The sequence below is a fragment of the Symphalangus syndactylus genome, chromosome X (genome assembly GCF_028878055.3).
Source record: "Symphalangus syndactylus isolate Jambi chromosome X, NHGRI_mSymSyn1-v2.1_pri, whole genome shotgun sequence".
NCBI lineage: Eukaryota > Metazoa > Chordata > Mammalia > Primates > Hylobatidae > Symphalangus > Symphalangus syndactylus.
In genome coordinates, this window is record NC_072447.2 from 57,002,925 (window position 1) to 57,017,234 (window position 14,310).

General features: G+C 34.9%; 1 long non-coding RNA gene across 1 annotated transcript in view; it reads left to right on the top strand.

Annotated features, from left to right (window-relative positions):
* The first annotated feature begins 1,825 nt into the window (after positions 1-1,825).
* The window catches only part of LOC134736055 (uncharacterized), a 141,718-nt gene continuing 129,233 nt past the window's right edge, over positions 1,826-14,310 (top strand). The window contains exon 1 of the long non-coding RNA XR_010119759.1: positions 1,826-1,923. This is a non-coding gene — a long non-coding RNA (uncharacterized lncRNA). The remainder of the gene's footprint in view (positions 1,924-14,310) is intronic.

The window sequence follows — 14,310 nt, forward strand, 5'->3', positions numbered from 1 at the left end:
TAGGATTCCACGTGAGCTCAAGCAGTGCCCCTGCAGTCTCCAGGCAGTCCCTGTGTTAGTATGTAGGCCTGGGAGGGTCCAGGGGGCTCCCTCATGGCTAGGATTATAAAGGTCCGTGGTGGAAGTATGAAACCCCAGGGGTCTCTCGCTCACTCATCCCTTCCTTACATTAGAAAACCTCTCCTGGCTCTGTGCCAGTCCCAGCTCAGCAGGCAGCCTGGCTTCACTCTCCTCTGCTTTCTGTGATTCCTGTCACTTCTCTGATCAATTCCAGCATGCTCTCATAGATGATCTACTTGAAGTGTTAGTATTTACTCACTATTTTGATTCCTCTCCATGAGAGAGGTGCCCCACCGGCTGCTTCTAGTCAGCCATCTTGAACTGAAAACTAGATATTTTTAAACCGAGGTGGTTTCAGGTGTCCACGTGTCTCCCAATTACAACCGAAAAACCTTTAAACCCATTAAAAATTTTTGTTTTGTAACGTCTTTTCTTGAGGTTCCTCTCTCTCTTTGCAATTTTCCATACTTAATGCCTAAATTCACTAGTACCATTTTCAGAACTGGGCAAGAGGGGCACCTGCCCTGAGGCTCATGCTTTCAAGGACCCCAATGCCACAAATATACACACATAAAAAATGTAAAAAAGGACACTTGGGAGCCTCTGACACTCCTGATCTGGCATTCAGTATTGGTACAGCACTATTCACTATGGTAAGTGTCCACTTTTATAACTGATGCCATTTGGGCCCCATGGGAGTGCTTCTCCACATCTCATGAGTTTTTGAAACTAAAGGCAAGGCCGGGCAGGGTGGCTCACGTCTGTAATCCCAGCCCTTTGGGAGGCCGCAGTGGGAGGATCACCTGAGGTCAGGAGTTTGAGACCAGCCTGGCCAACATGGTGAAACCCTGTCTCTACTAAAAATATAAAAAACTAGCTGGATGTGGTGGCATGCGCCTGTAATCCCAGCTACTCGGGAGGCTGAGGCAGGGGAATTGCTTGAACCTAGGAGGTGGAGGTTGCAGTGAGCCAAGATCATGCCACTGCACTCCAGCCTGGGCGACAGAGCAAAAAAACTCTGTCTCAAAAAAAACCCAAAAAAACAAAAAACAAAAACAAAAACAAAACTAAAGGCAGTCACATCTCCTTTCAATGCTGTGAAAGTTTGTGGTTTATGCCATTGGCAACATTGTAGATGGATACTTCTTTTCAGATCTGAGAGAATTTGAATGGAACAAACAAACAAAAAACAGAACGAGATGCAAGAGAACAGAAAGGGATGCAAGAAAAAGGATCCCCGGCATTACTGGAACATATTTCAAAATGCACAAAACTGTTGTGTTACTGGTATCTGAGGAGGATTTGAAAAGTGAGCCCTTTTGTTTTACTTTAGAGCTTCTGTATTTTTAGTAGAGATGGGGATTCGCCATGTTAGCCAGGCTGGTCTCAAACTTCTGGGCTCAAGCAATCCACCCGCCTGGGCCTCTCAAAGTGCTGGGATTCCAGGTGTAAGCCACCGCGCCCAACTGAGGTTTTTTAATCAGTGTATTAATTTCTTTTACTGAAAGAGATCCAAATTCCTAATCCCAGGGCCATTCCTCAGGAAGCCTTTGAAGTGTGTGTTTACCTTGTTTCCAGCTCTCTAGATTCCCTCTGCTTAAGAGACATCGCTGCTGTAAATTTTCTTTAAAGTACTGATTCAGCCTTTCAGCCACTAAACACCACTTATTTATTACTTCTTTCCCCAACAGACTTCACGTTTTGAAAGACAGTGTCTAGAAAGCACACTGCATTCATTAAGACATCATTTGCTTTTCTGTTTTTAGTTAATCACAAACATCTATAACTACCAAACACAGCTTCTGAACAGCATTGAGTGTTTGTCATTCTACCCTGAAATAATGTGATTCCAACAGAAGCAAGGTAAGGTAACTTTTTAAGTTATTCTGGACATCTTTATTGAAATGAATATGTTATTTCAGTTAGGCCTTTTAAAAATATTGAAAATAGCCTGCAGATCTGACTAGTTTTTACTGGCTTATTACTTCCTTTTACTTCTTGAAAATCCTCTAGTTTTTGACATCAAAAAAAATGCTGGCCTGAGGCCAGAATTCTGGTTATGGCCACATGAGGACATGGGTAAATTTTCTCCCTAAATAACAACCGTGGAGCTGTACAAAATTGACAAAACCACCATTTCAGTTCTCTGGAAATTGACAAAGGCTTATAATAGACTGAGGGACATTTATGCTTGAAAACCTGCTAGACTTGTGGTAAGACCCATTGGAGTCTGTAAGCACTCTTGATGCTTGTTGGGATGGCTATTCCCATCAAACTTCGCCGTTCCCCTCCCCAGCTCAGATAAATGCAGAATTTCCACCAGCTTCTCAGCTGCAGTTGAAGGGAACTCACTCAACTTAAGAGTGGTGGGTGCTGTCCATGCCCGACTGTGTTTTCAAGAAAAGTGATAATTTCTAAGGTCTAATTCAGGGCTGGGACTAGGATAAACGTAGGTGAGGCGCTCACCTTGGGTGCAAAATTTAAGAAAGTATGAAAAAACACATTAATCAAGATAAAAACTATTTTGATGCAATCATTTTAAAAATCAAAATTAATGCAAAAATGTTATGATGAACAAAATATTAAAATTTTAAATAAGGATAAGTTCCAGCTCTAGCACTGTATCTACTGCAGTTGTGGTTGAGGCAATTGGATTTCTGGCTGAGGCAGTTATCAAGAAAAATATATATTTGTTTTATTTGTATAAGTATTTAAAGCTATAAATTTTCCTCTGGTAAGTGCTTTAGCTGCAACCATATATACTGATCATATGTTTTCATTGTTATTTTCAAGAATTCTGCAATTTTGGGTCTGCATTCTTCCTTTGATTCAAAAGTTGTTTAGTGGGGTTGTCATCTTTTGTAATTTCCAGGTAGAAAACATTTTTTTAAATTGTTGTTATTAATTTCTAGTTTTATTGCACTGTGATCAGGGAATACTTGTTTGTATTATTTCTATTCTTGGATTTTATTGAAGCTTTTGTTGTGGCCTTAAGATCTAGTCAATTTTTATTAATGATTCATGTATAGTTGAAGAAAGTATATTCTCTATTCTACAGGTTAAGAGTTTGCTATGAGATATGTATTATTAATTGCTTCCTGGATCTTTCTAAATTTTTATTGACTTATTCTTAGATTGAGAGTTATATAAAGGTCTATTAGTGTGTATCTGTCATCTATTTTTCCTCATATTTACACAAATACTTTTTTTATATATATGCAAACACATACATATAATATTTTTATATGTATGTGTACATATGCATGTATACATATAAGGAGACTTCAAAAAGCTCATGGAAAATTGAATTCAAAGATGAAATTAAGAAATATAAACTTTATTATTCAATGTGAGCTCCATCATGTTCAAGACACTTTTGTAAGCAATCATACCAGCCATTTAATCCATCCCTAAAGAACTGAAGGTCCTGGAAATTTAATCATATCAATGCAGTCTTGTTTTACATTATTAATTGAAGAAAATTGGTTCCTTTTAAAGAGTTTTTTTTAAGATTAGGAAACAAAAAGAAGTTGGAAGGAGCCAAATCAAGACTGTAAGGTGGATGCATAATGATTTTCCATGAAAACTCTCACAAGATTGCCCTTGTTTGGTGAGATAAATGAGTGAGAACACTGTTGTAGAGAAGGACTCTCTGTTGAAGCTTTCTTGGGCATTTTTCTGCTAAAGCTTTGGCTAACGTTGTCAAATCACTCTCACAATAAGCAGATGTTATCATTCTTTGGCCCCCCAGAAAGTCAATAAGCAAATTTCCTTGTGCATCAAAAAAAAAAAAAAAACTGTTGCCATGACCTTTGCTCTTGCACTTTTGCTTTGACTAGACCACTGCCACTTCTTGGAAGCCATTGCTTTGATTGTGCTTTGTCTTCAGAATCATACCAGTAAAGCCATGTTTCATCTCCTGTTACAATTCTTTGAAGAAATACTTCAGTATTTTGATTCCACTTGTTTAAAATTTCCATTGAAAGCTCTCCTCTTGTCTATAGCTGATCTGAACACAACAATTGTGGTGCCTGTCCAGTGGAAAGTTTGCTCATCTTTAACTTTTTAGTCAGAATTGTGTAAGCTGAACCAATTGAGATGTCTATGATGCTGGCTATTGTTTGTGCTGTTAATTGTTGGTCTTCTTCAATTAGGGTACAAACAAGATAAATTTTTTTCTCACAAATTGATGTGGATGGACTGTTGCTTCAGACTTCATCTTCAATATCATATCATCCCTTTTTTAAATGAGCTACCCATTTCTAAACTACTGATTTCTTTGGGGCATTGTCCCCCCAAACTTTTCATAAAGCATCAATGTTTTCACCATTCTTCCAACCAAACTTCACCATAAATTTTTTTGTTCTTGATTCAATTTTAGCACAATTCATGTTGCACTGGCAAATGCTCTTTTCAAACGGGTGTCTTATTCTTATTCTTTTTTTTTTTTTTTTTTGAGATGAAATCTCACTCCGTCGCCTAGGCTGGAGCGCAGTGGTGCAGTCTCGGCCCACTGCAACCTCCGGCTTTCGGGTTCAAGCAATTCTCCTGCCTCAGCCTCCCCAGTAGCTGGGGCTACGGGTGCCCATCACCACACCCAGCTAATTTTTTGTATTTTTAGTAGAGATGAGGGTTCACCGTGTTAGCCAGGAGGGTCTCAATCTCCCGACCTCATGGCCTCGGCCTCCCAAAGTGCTGGGATTACAGGTGTGAGCCACCGTGCCCAGCCCGTTTGTCTTATTGGTTTTGTTTGTTTGTTTGTTTGTTTGTTTTGAGATGGAGTCTGGCTCTGCCGCCCAGGCCAGAGTGCAGTGGCGTGATCTCAGCTCACTGCAAGCTCCGCCTCCCAGGTTCATGCCATTCTCCTGCCTCAGCCTCTCGAGTAGCTGGGACTACGGGCGCCCACCACCATGCCCGGCTAATTTTTTTGTATTTTTAGTAGAGACGGGGTTTCACCATGTTAGCCATGTGGTCTCGATCTCCTGACCTCGTGATCCACCCGTCTCGGCCTCCCTGTTGTCTTATTCTTTTAGTGCCTCAAACCAGATCCTGCTCAGACATGTAGCAACAAGTTAGCATGCAAAAAATTGTGATATCCATGAGTAGTTTTTTCATAATACACATTTTCTATTAATGTTTTGAAGACTCCTCATATATACAGTATTTTAATTGGAAGTATGTTTTAATTTGCTCACTTTTTGTTATATCGTTTGATATTTAGAAAAGGTGGTAATTTTGTACTTATGGTTACTTTAATACTAATATCATTTTATATACACACATACATATATATAGTCATCCCTTGGTATACACAGGGTATTTGTTCCGGGACACACCCTCTTTGTGTATACCAAAATCCCCACATACTCAAGTCCAGCAGTTGGCCCTATGAAACCCACATATATAAAAAGTCATCCCTCTGTATATGTGGAGCTCACATCCAGGGAATACTGTATTTTGTATCTAAGTTTGGGTTGAAAAACACCCAGATATAAGTGGACCTGCACAGTTCAAACCCATGTTGTTCAAAGATCTATACACATTTCTCCCTTTTTGGATGCTCTCTACTGGTTCCTTGCTATGAACACTATAGAAACATGTTAGTTGTATTTTCTTTTCCCTTACTTTCCTCTTAACCATGGTCTTATATGAAGTATTATGTTTTTAATCCCTATTACTACCTGTGGTTGGCAGAATAATACCTTCCCCAAAGATATTCATGTCCTAATTCCCCAAATTATTACCTTACATGGCAAAAAGAACTGTGTATATGTTATTAAAGTTAAGTGCCATGAGATGAGATGATTATTCTGGATTATACAGGTGAACTCAATGTAATGACAAGGGTCCTTATAAGTGGGAGGAAAGAGAGTCAGAGCAAATGCAATATGATGATGGAAACAGAGGTTGGAGTGATGCACCCAGAAAGCCACAAGCCAAGAAAGGTAGGCACACTTCAGAAGCTGGAAAAGGCAAGGAAATAGATTCTCTCCTATGGCCTCCAGAAGGAATATAACCCTGAAGAACCATTTTGGACTTCTGACTTCCATAACTATAAGAAAATTAATTTGTGTTGTTTTAATTTGTGGAAGTTATTACAGCAGCAATAGGAAAATAATATAGTATGTACAAAGCAATCAGCAAACTTATTCTACTTCCGATATACTCTCCCTCTTGTCCATTTTCCTAACATATAAACATTTTGCACTATAATGTTTTCTTCTACATCTATTATTTAGACTCAACTGTACTGGAAATTATATATTTGATGCTTAAAACTAGTCTGTATGCAAATGTCTCTTCAGTCATTTTGGATTTTTGAAATTCATGCTCCAGTAGGTTTCTGAAAAAGTGTTCATGGGAAAAATATCCCCTGAATTCTCGCATGCTCAAAATATGTCTGTAGCCTTTATACTTGAAAGTCAGCTTGGCTAGATATAAAATCCTTGGCTCATATCTTCTTTCACTGAGTATTTTAAATATGTTACTCTATTCTCATTTGGCTTAAGGCCTTCGTGTCAAGAAGGAAATCTGATTTTCCCCCTTAAAAGGTCTTGATCTTTTTGCAAAATAATAAATTTCAAAGAAATCAGAGATTTAAATATAAAATATCAAATTATGTAAGTAATTTCATAAATACAAATACAAATAGATTTCCTTACAACCTGGGGGTGAAAAAAACTTCCTTAATTATAATCCAAAATTTAGAAGCAATAAAATAAAAGACTAATAAATTTTATTACATTATAATTTTTTGCATGGCAAAAAACACTTTAAGCAAAATCAAAAGACACACTTGGGAAAATGTATTTGCAATTTATATCACAGAAATAAGACTAATGTCTCTAATATACAAAGAGATCCCAAAAAGAAAGCATAAAAGACCAGCAATATGAAAGATAAATGGACAAAGATATGATCTTAAACTCACAAAGGAAATAAGAAATAAATTTTAAACATTTGAATATATGCTCTGTATTGCTTATCATATAAGAATTGTTAATTAAAACTACACAGAGATGCTACTTCTTACATGCTAGTTGACAAAACTCTAAAACTCTAACAAAATACTCCATTTGTAAAGCCATAGGGAAACGTTCATAATCATACATCACTGGTAGGGATGCAAAATGATACAGCTCCTACGGAGGTGAATTTGACAAGATCTAAAAAGATTATGTTTGTGTACAGCTTATGTCTCAGCAGTATCACTTCTGTCCCAAATATACACTATCATACACCTGAAATCATTTATGCATAGTTATTATTTACAACACTATTTGTGATAGCAAAACTGCAGACATAATACATGTTTCTATCATTAGGGAGCTGATTTACTAACTGGAGTACTTATACAGCCATAAAATGAAGGCAGACAATCATTTTACACTGATCTGGAGTGATTTTCTGGATCTTTTCATTAGTTATGATCAGTATATGTAATATGCTACATTGTGTGTAAGAAATGAGGAAAAAGGAAATATATATATACATCATGTGTATATTTTTACCCCTGCCACCAAAAAAAATTGTAAGGGTAAACCAAAACTAATAAAAATGCTTATCTTTAGTGAGAAGAAAACATATGGTAGATGGATGAGTAAAGAAAGACACTTTTCTGAATATGCCTTATTACATAATTTTGACTTTGGACTCCTATAATTGTTTTACATGTTCAAACATAAAATTAAATGTAAAAGGAAAGAAGCAATATCTAAATATTTTAAATAATTTAAAATAAATTAACCTAATTACATATCAACTTGGTGACATAACCAAAAGGAAAACAGGTATTTTAAGTAACTTTAGAACCTTGCACTTTACTGTACATCTTTAGTGGAATATATTCATAAGAAAAATAGAGCTGCAAAGAAATCTTAAATTTAATTCATTAACCAAATTGTTAGTAATGGTATCTGTATTATTTTGAATCTATTTTTAATATTATAAATAATGCAAATAAGTAATTATGGGAATAGTGTTGGGAATATTACAAGAGAAAAAGATTGAAGTATAAAATCAAATATTTTAAATAAAAAGATAATGTTAACTTTGAATTGAAATTATTAAGAATAATTATTACTTTTTCTTTTAATATACATAGGTCTTAGCTCCATCTACTGAAAAGACCTAGAAACAATAATAGTTCACACTATAGTGAGCACAACTAAGCCCCCAGATTATGGTCTCAAAATATCATTCATCACCGAAAGAAATCAGGGTTCCCTGGAGTCTATTACCAGATTTGGGTCAGAAAACATAAACATCTTGTTGTGCCAGAAAGGAAAAAGCTTTCAAAGACTAAAAGGTAGAGACAAGAAGAGACCAGAGCCAACAAAAGTGATTTTCATTGGCCAAAATGGGACAATTTGAACATTAAATTGAATAATGAATACAAATGATAACACATACTGAATATATTATCATGTGTCTAATAGTATTTAAAAGTAAATAAGAGAAAAAATAGGGTGATTCGATGAAAATGAAAGAAACAAGGGTATAAAGTCGTTATCCAAATTGGCAAATAAATAAATAAGCATTTACCTTGCCTTTCCTCTATGAACCATTTTTTTTTTTACAGTAACCAATTAGAAAATAACCACTTTTCAATCCCTAATAATTGATTCTTCCATTATTATCAGTAGATGAAACCTTTAGATGAAGTTTGGGTAGAAGATTGACAATGGCAGGAGCAGGTTATTGGCAACTAAATTTACTGATTAATTGTAGCATCATGGATAGTAAAGACAACTTACTCTGTAAACCTTCTGAGGTGCTATGCAATATCAAGCACATAGCCTCTCCTATAAAAGATTTTTTACCAACAATATTGGAGCTGAATCTAATCAAGCCTCTAGTACTAAGTCCCACTTACCAAACATACAAGTGATATAAAAGAACAAGTTAAGTGACACAGCAAGGGGCAATCTGCTGAACTTATAATGTAGACCATTCTACAGGAAAATGGGCCTGACTTCTGCAACCAGAAAATGGCAGGAAAAAAAAAGTAGAAGCACAGAAGGAGAATGGAAGGAATGACTAATGTACATTAAAAGAAATCTAAGGAAAATAACCCATGGCAACGTGTGAACATTGCTTCCATCCTGCTTCAAATACGCTGATATAAAAGGACAATTTGGGACCATTAAAGACATTTGGATATGACTGTGTACTAGTTGACACCAAAGAATTATTGCTAATTTTGGTAATCATGCTAATTGTGATGAAGAATACATCCATAATTTTTAGAAATGCATGCTGAGACTGGGTGCAGTGGCACAGGCCTGTAATTCCAGCATTCTGGGAGGCAGGGGCAGGAAGATCAATTGAGGGCAGGAGTTTGAAATTAGCCTGGGCAACATAACAAGATCCCATTTCTACAAAAGTTTTTTTAAAAATTAGTAAATCAAAACCACAATGAGACACCATCTCACGATAGTTAGAATGGTGATCATTAAAAAGTCAGGAAACAACAGATGCTGGAGAGGATGTGGAGAAATAGGAACACTTTTACACTGTTGGTGGGAGTGTAAATTAGTTCAACCATTGTGGAAGACAGTGTGGCGATTCCTCAAGAATCTAGAACTAGAAATACCATTTGACACAGCAATCCCATTACTGGGTATATACCCTAAGGATTATAAATCACTCTACTATGAAGACACATGCAAACGTATGTTTATTGCGGCACTGTTCACAATAGCAAAGACTTGGAACCAACCCAAATGTCCATCAATGATAAACTGGATAAAGAAAATGTGGCACATATACACCATGGAATACTATGCAGCCATAAAAAAGGATGAGTTTATGTCCTTTGCAGGGACATGGATGAAGCTAGAAACCATCATTCTCAGCAAACTAACACAAGAACAGAAAACCAAACACCACATGTTCTCACTCATAAGTGGGAGTTGAACAATGAGAATGCATGGACACAGGGAGGGGAATGTCACACACCAGGGCCTGTCGGGGGGTAGGGGGCTAGGGGAGGGATAGCATTAGGAGAAATACGTAATGTAGATCACGGGTTGATGGGTGCAGCAAACCACCATGGCACGTGTATACCTATGTAACAAACCTGCATGTTCTGCACATGTACCCCAGAACTTAAAGTATAATAATAATAATAATAATAATAATAATAATGAGCCAGTTGTGGTGGCACATGCCCAGTTACTGAGGCGGGAGGATTGATTGAGCCCAGGAGTTCCAGGTTACTGCACTCTAGCCTGGATGACAGAGCAAGACCCTGTGACACACACACGCATATACACACACACACACTCACACATAAAAATGCATACTGAAATATGTAGAGTTAAAAATGATACTATATCTGGGATTTGTTTTAAACTACTTTAGTGAAGGCAAAAACAAACAAACAATTAGATAAACAAATATGGCAAAATCTTGGCAACCATTTAATCTAGGTGAAGGGAGTATAGGGATTTATTATGCTATTCTATACACTTTTGTGTATGTTTGAATTTTTTCATTATAAACCCTTTTTAAGTATTCAACTCCCCACAGGAAAATAAACCAACACAATATTTTTTCAGGGTTTTGATTGTGATATTAAGTCAGATGGGGTCCAACACGATCACAAGAGACAAGGTTCCCTATTGTTTAAGCACAATTTATAAACCAAGTGGTACTTTAAGTAAAATTATATGAAACAATTTTATGAAAAACAGTAATTTGTGGAATAATCTTCTTTTTAAGAGTAATTTCTGTTCACCTACTTACTTATTTAACTATCTATCTACCCATACACACTGAGGTTTTGATGACTTTCTGGTGTTTATTTAATGTTAATTATGAAAATTTCTGAGTGCAGGATTTGGGGTGAATTTTTACTGTCTTCTCAAATTCTGTATTATAATCACAATGGTGATAACCACGTTATGATAAAATTTGCTGGCCATGAGCCACTAAGATGATTTTGTAATACGCTAATGGGGTACAACTCACAGTTTGAAAAATACTGCCTTGGAAAACCCAACATAATGTTTAATTCCTAAAATAAAGTCAATAATCTAATTAAAAAGATAAATACTTACTTTTGGATGTACATTATAAGAGACATGTGGTTTAGGGTAAATGAATATTCTAAACTAGTGTTACAAGATATCAGAGAAGGGCAAAAATCACTGTAAAAAAGTGGTCAGCAATTATTTAATGGTGTAGTAGAGTCAAAGAATATGGGTGATATATACATGAGCAGGAAGGGATGGAGAATGTTTCCAGTTAGGTCATGAAGGGGAACAGCATGAGTACAGACATGGAGAAACGTAAGTGACATGTATTTGGATAATGGCGTAAACCTGTTTGGCCTGGAATCACAGAAAAGATAATAAAGAAATTATCTTTTTATCATATTTTGAATTTTTCCTAGATTTATCAGATTCCTCAAATATACTTGAAATAGGATTTTATTTACTCCTCAAACCCTAACAACAATAATGATAACCTTCTACTAGCTTTTCCAGAATACATTTATGATCAAAAGAAAAGGTCATCTTAATATTCATGAAGGACCTTGGGACTTTTTCATTATTAACTTTCTGGAAAGTTCAGATATATTGCTCTTCTGCACTCCCATATCTTTCTAAACAGAAGGTTTAAAAGTGACTGTATGTTTTGCACATACTGCTCATACACTGATTTGATTCATGATGGTACTTTTTAATAACCTTTATCCTAGAAGGATGGCCCTGTGGCCCCAGTGGAAACACCAGAAGCCTCAAGATTTATTTCTGACAATAATAGCATAGCTGGGATTTTTATACTCAGGAATCCATCATGCACAATAGAAAAAAATACTCTTTTTCTTTGAGCCCTCACTGATCCCCTGAAAGAAGCCAATGTAATGTAAATAAAGCTCATTTAATACTTGTGGGTTTCAAGTAAGTATGAACAAAGATAACCCTTTTTACAGAATGTAATCTGCTTTTTTTTTTTTCTCTTTCTTACCTGAATTAAACACCTCTCCTAAATGCAAATTTAGATTCTAGAAAAAATTTCATGGTATCCTAGAATACTCTCTGGTAAATTATTTAAGTATATATATTATTTAAACTTAGAAGGCACATCATCTTCTTAAACCTATGGAGATGTTAGAGACATTAAAGAAAACAGTTAAAATAATACATAAGCAGAACTACTGTACATGTTATAAAATAAATATTCTACATAAAACTACAAAAATAAAATTATTTCCTTATATAGTATCTTATAAATTAAATGAATATGATAGTCTAATGATGGAGACAATTATTTTAATATTGGAGAGAAAATAATAAACAAAAATTAACATGGTAACTTAAACAAGAAAAAATTAAAGAAAAATAATCGATAGAAATAGAATTTTGATAGAACTGCATAACAAAAGAAAGACAATTTTTCCTGAATGAAAAGTTTTTTAGATTATATTCTTTTTCTAATTTTTCATTGATCAGGCACTTTATCTCACTTGCTGTTGGACAGTAGAATAAGCCAGATTCATTTTTATGTTTACAGTGATAAGGATATCCCCTCACTGATTTCTCTATTGTTTTTCTGTTTTCTCTTACATTAATTTCCACTCTTATCATCATTTTCTTCCTTCTGCTTGCTTTAGGCTTAATTTGCCCTTCCTTTTCTAGTTTCTTAAAATGGAAACTTAAATGGCTTTAGGCATGAACAACAAATTTTGATTTGCTGTTTTAAATTCTTTGAATTAAAAATTACTAATTTATTCTTGAAAAGTCTTATTTGATAAATGAGTTGTTTAATTTCCAAATATTTGGGGATTTTTCTAATTACTTTTCTCTTATTGATCTTTAGTTTAATTCCATATTAGAAACAAAACATTTTTTGGTGCTTTAAATAATTTTAAATTTGCTGGGATTTATTTTGTGGCCCAAAATATTGTCTAACTTAGTGAATGCCCCATGTACTCTTGAAAAGAATGTGTATTCTGTTGTTATTAGGTAAAGTGTTGTATATTAATTTGTGTGATTGTGTTATTCAAGTCCTCTATACGCTCAGTGATTTTTTTTTTGTCTATTCGTTCTATCAATTAATGAGAGATAAAAGTGTTGAAAATGCCAACTAAGATTATGGTGTGTTTATCTCTTGTGTCATTTCTTTCAGTTTTCGCTTTAAGTATTTGATGCTCTGGTGTCAACTGCATATACATTGGGAATTGTAATGATGTCTTGAATGACTAATCCCTTTATGTAATATTCTTATTTACCACTAGTAATATACCTTATTGTTAAATCTTCTTTGTCTACTTCGTCCAATGAATCCAGCTTTCTCTGGATTTGTGTTTGCCTAGTCCATCTCTTTCTATCCTTTTATTTTTAATGTTGCTATGACTTTATATTTGAGGTAGGATCCTGATAGATTGCATAGAGTTGAATTTTACTTTTCAAAATCAACCTAAAAACTTCTGTCTTGTAAATGGAATGTTGGAGGTGCTTTGATTTTACATAATTGTCTATATGGTTTTATTATAATCTTTACTCTTGCTAGTTGTGTTTTCACTACTTCCATAATTTCTTAGTTCTTTATTCCCTTTTTCTGTGCCTATGTTTGTATTAATTGAATATTTTTGTTTCTATTATACCTACACTATTGATTTATTAGTTATGCTTTATTTAGTTGCTTTAGAGTTTACAGTGCACAAATTGAATTTATCACATTATACCTTCAAATCATATTATATATTTCATGTATACGACCCTTATAAGAATACACTTCTATTTTCTTCCTTTTCTTCCTCTGTGGTACTGCTGTCATACACTTTGCTTCTACACATAGTATATGTTATTTCTAACATAGAAATCTCACAATACATTGTTACCCTTCTTGATTTCCTTTAAAAATAGGAAAAGGGGGCATGTTTTTATATTACTCTCATTTTTACCATTTCCAGCAATCAGTATTTATTAGGTAGATTAAAATTTCTATATGTTATCATATTCCTTTCTCCTCTAGAACTTCCTCTTATATTTATTGTAAACCAGGTCTGTTGGCATTGGACATTTTTTCCTTCTTGTTTGTCACCTTCTGAAAAGTCTGTCACCTTCATTTACGAAAGGTAATTTTACTGAGTATAGAAGTCTAAGTTGATAGCTTATTTTTTTTCAATACTTTAAAGAAGTTGGACCATTGTCTTCCATTTGCATAATTCATGACATAAAATCTACTTTAATTTTCACTTGTTCTTTATGTAATGTTTCCTTTTTCCTTTTATTGTAG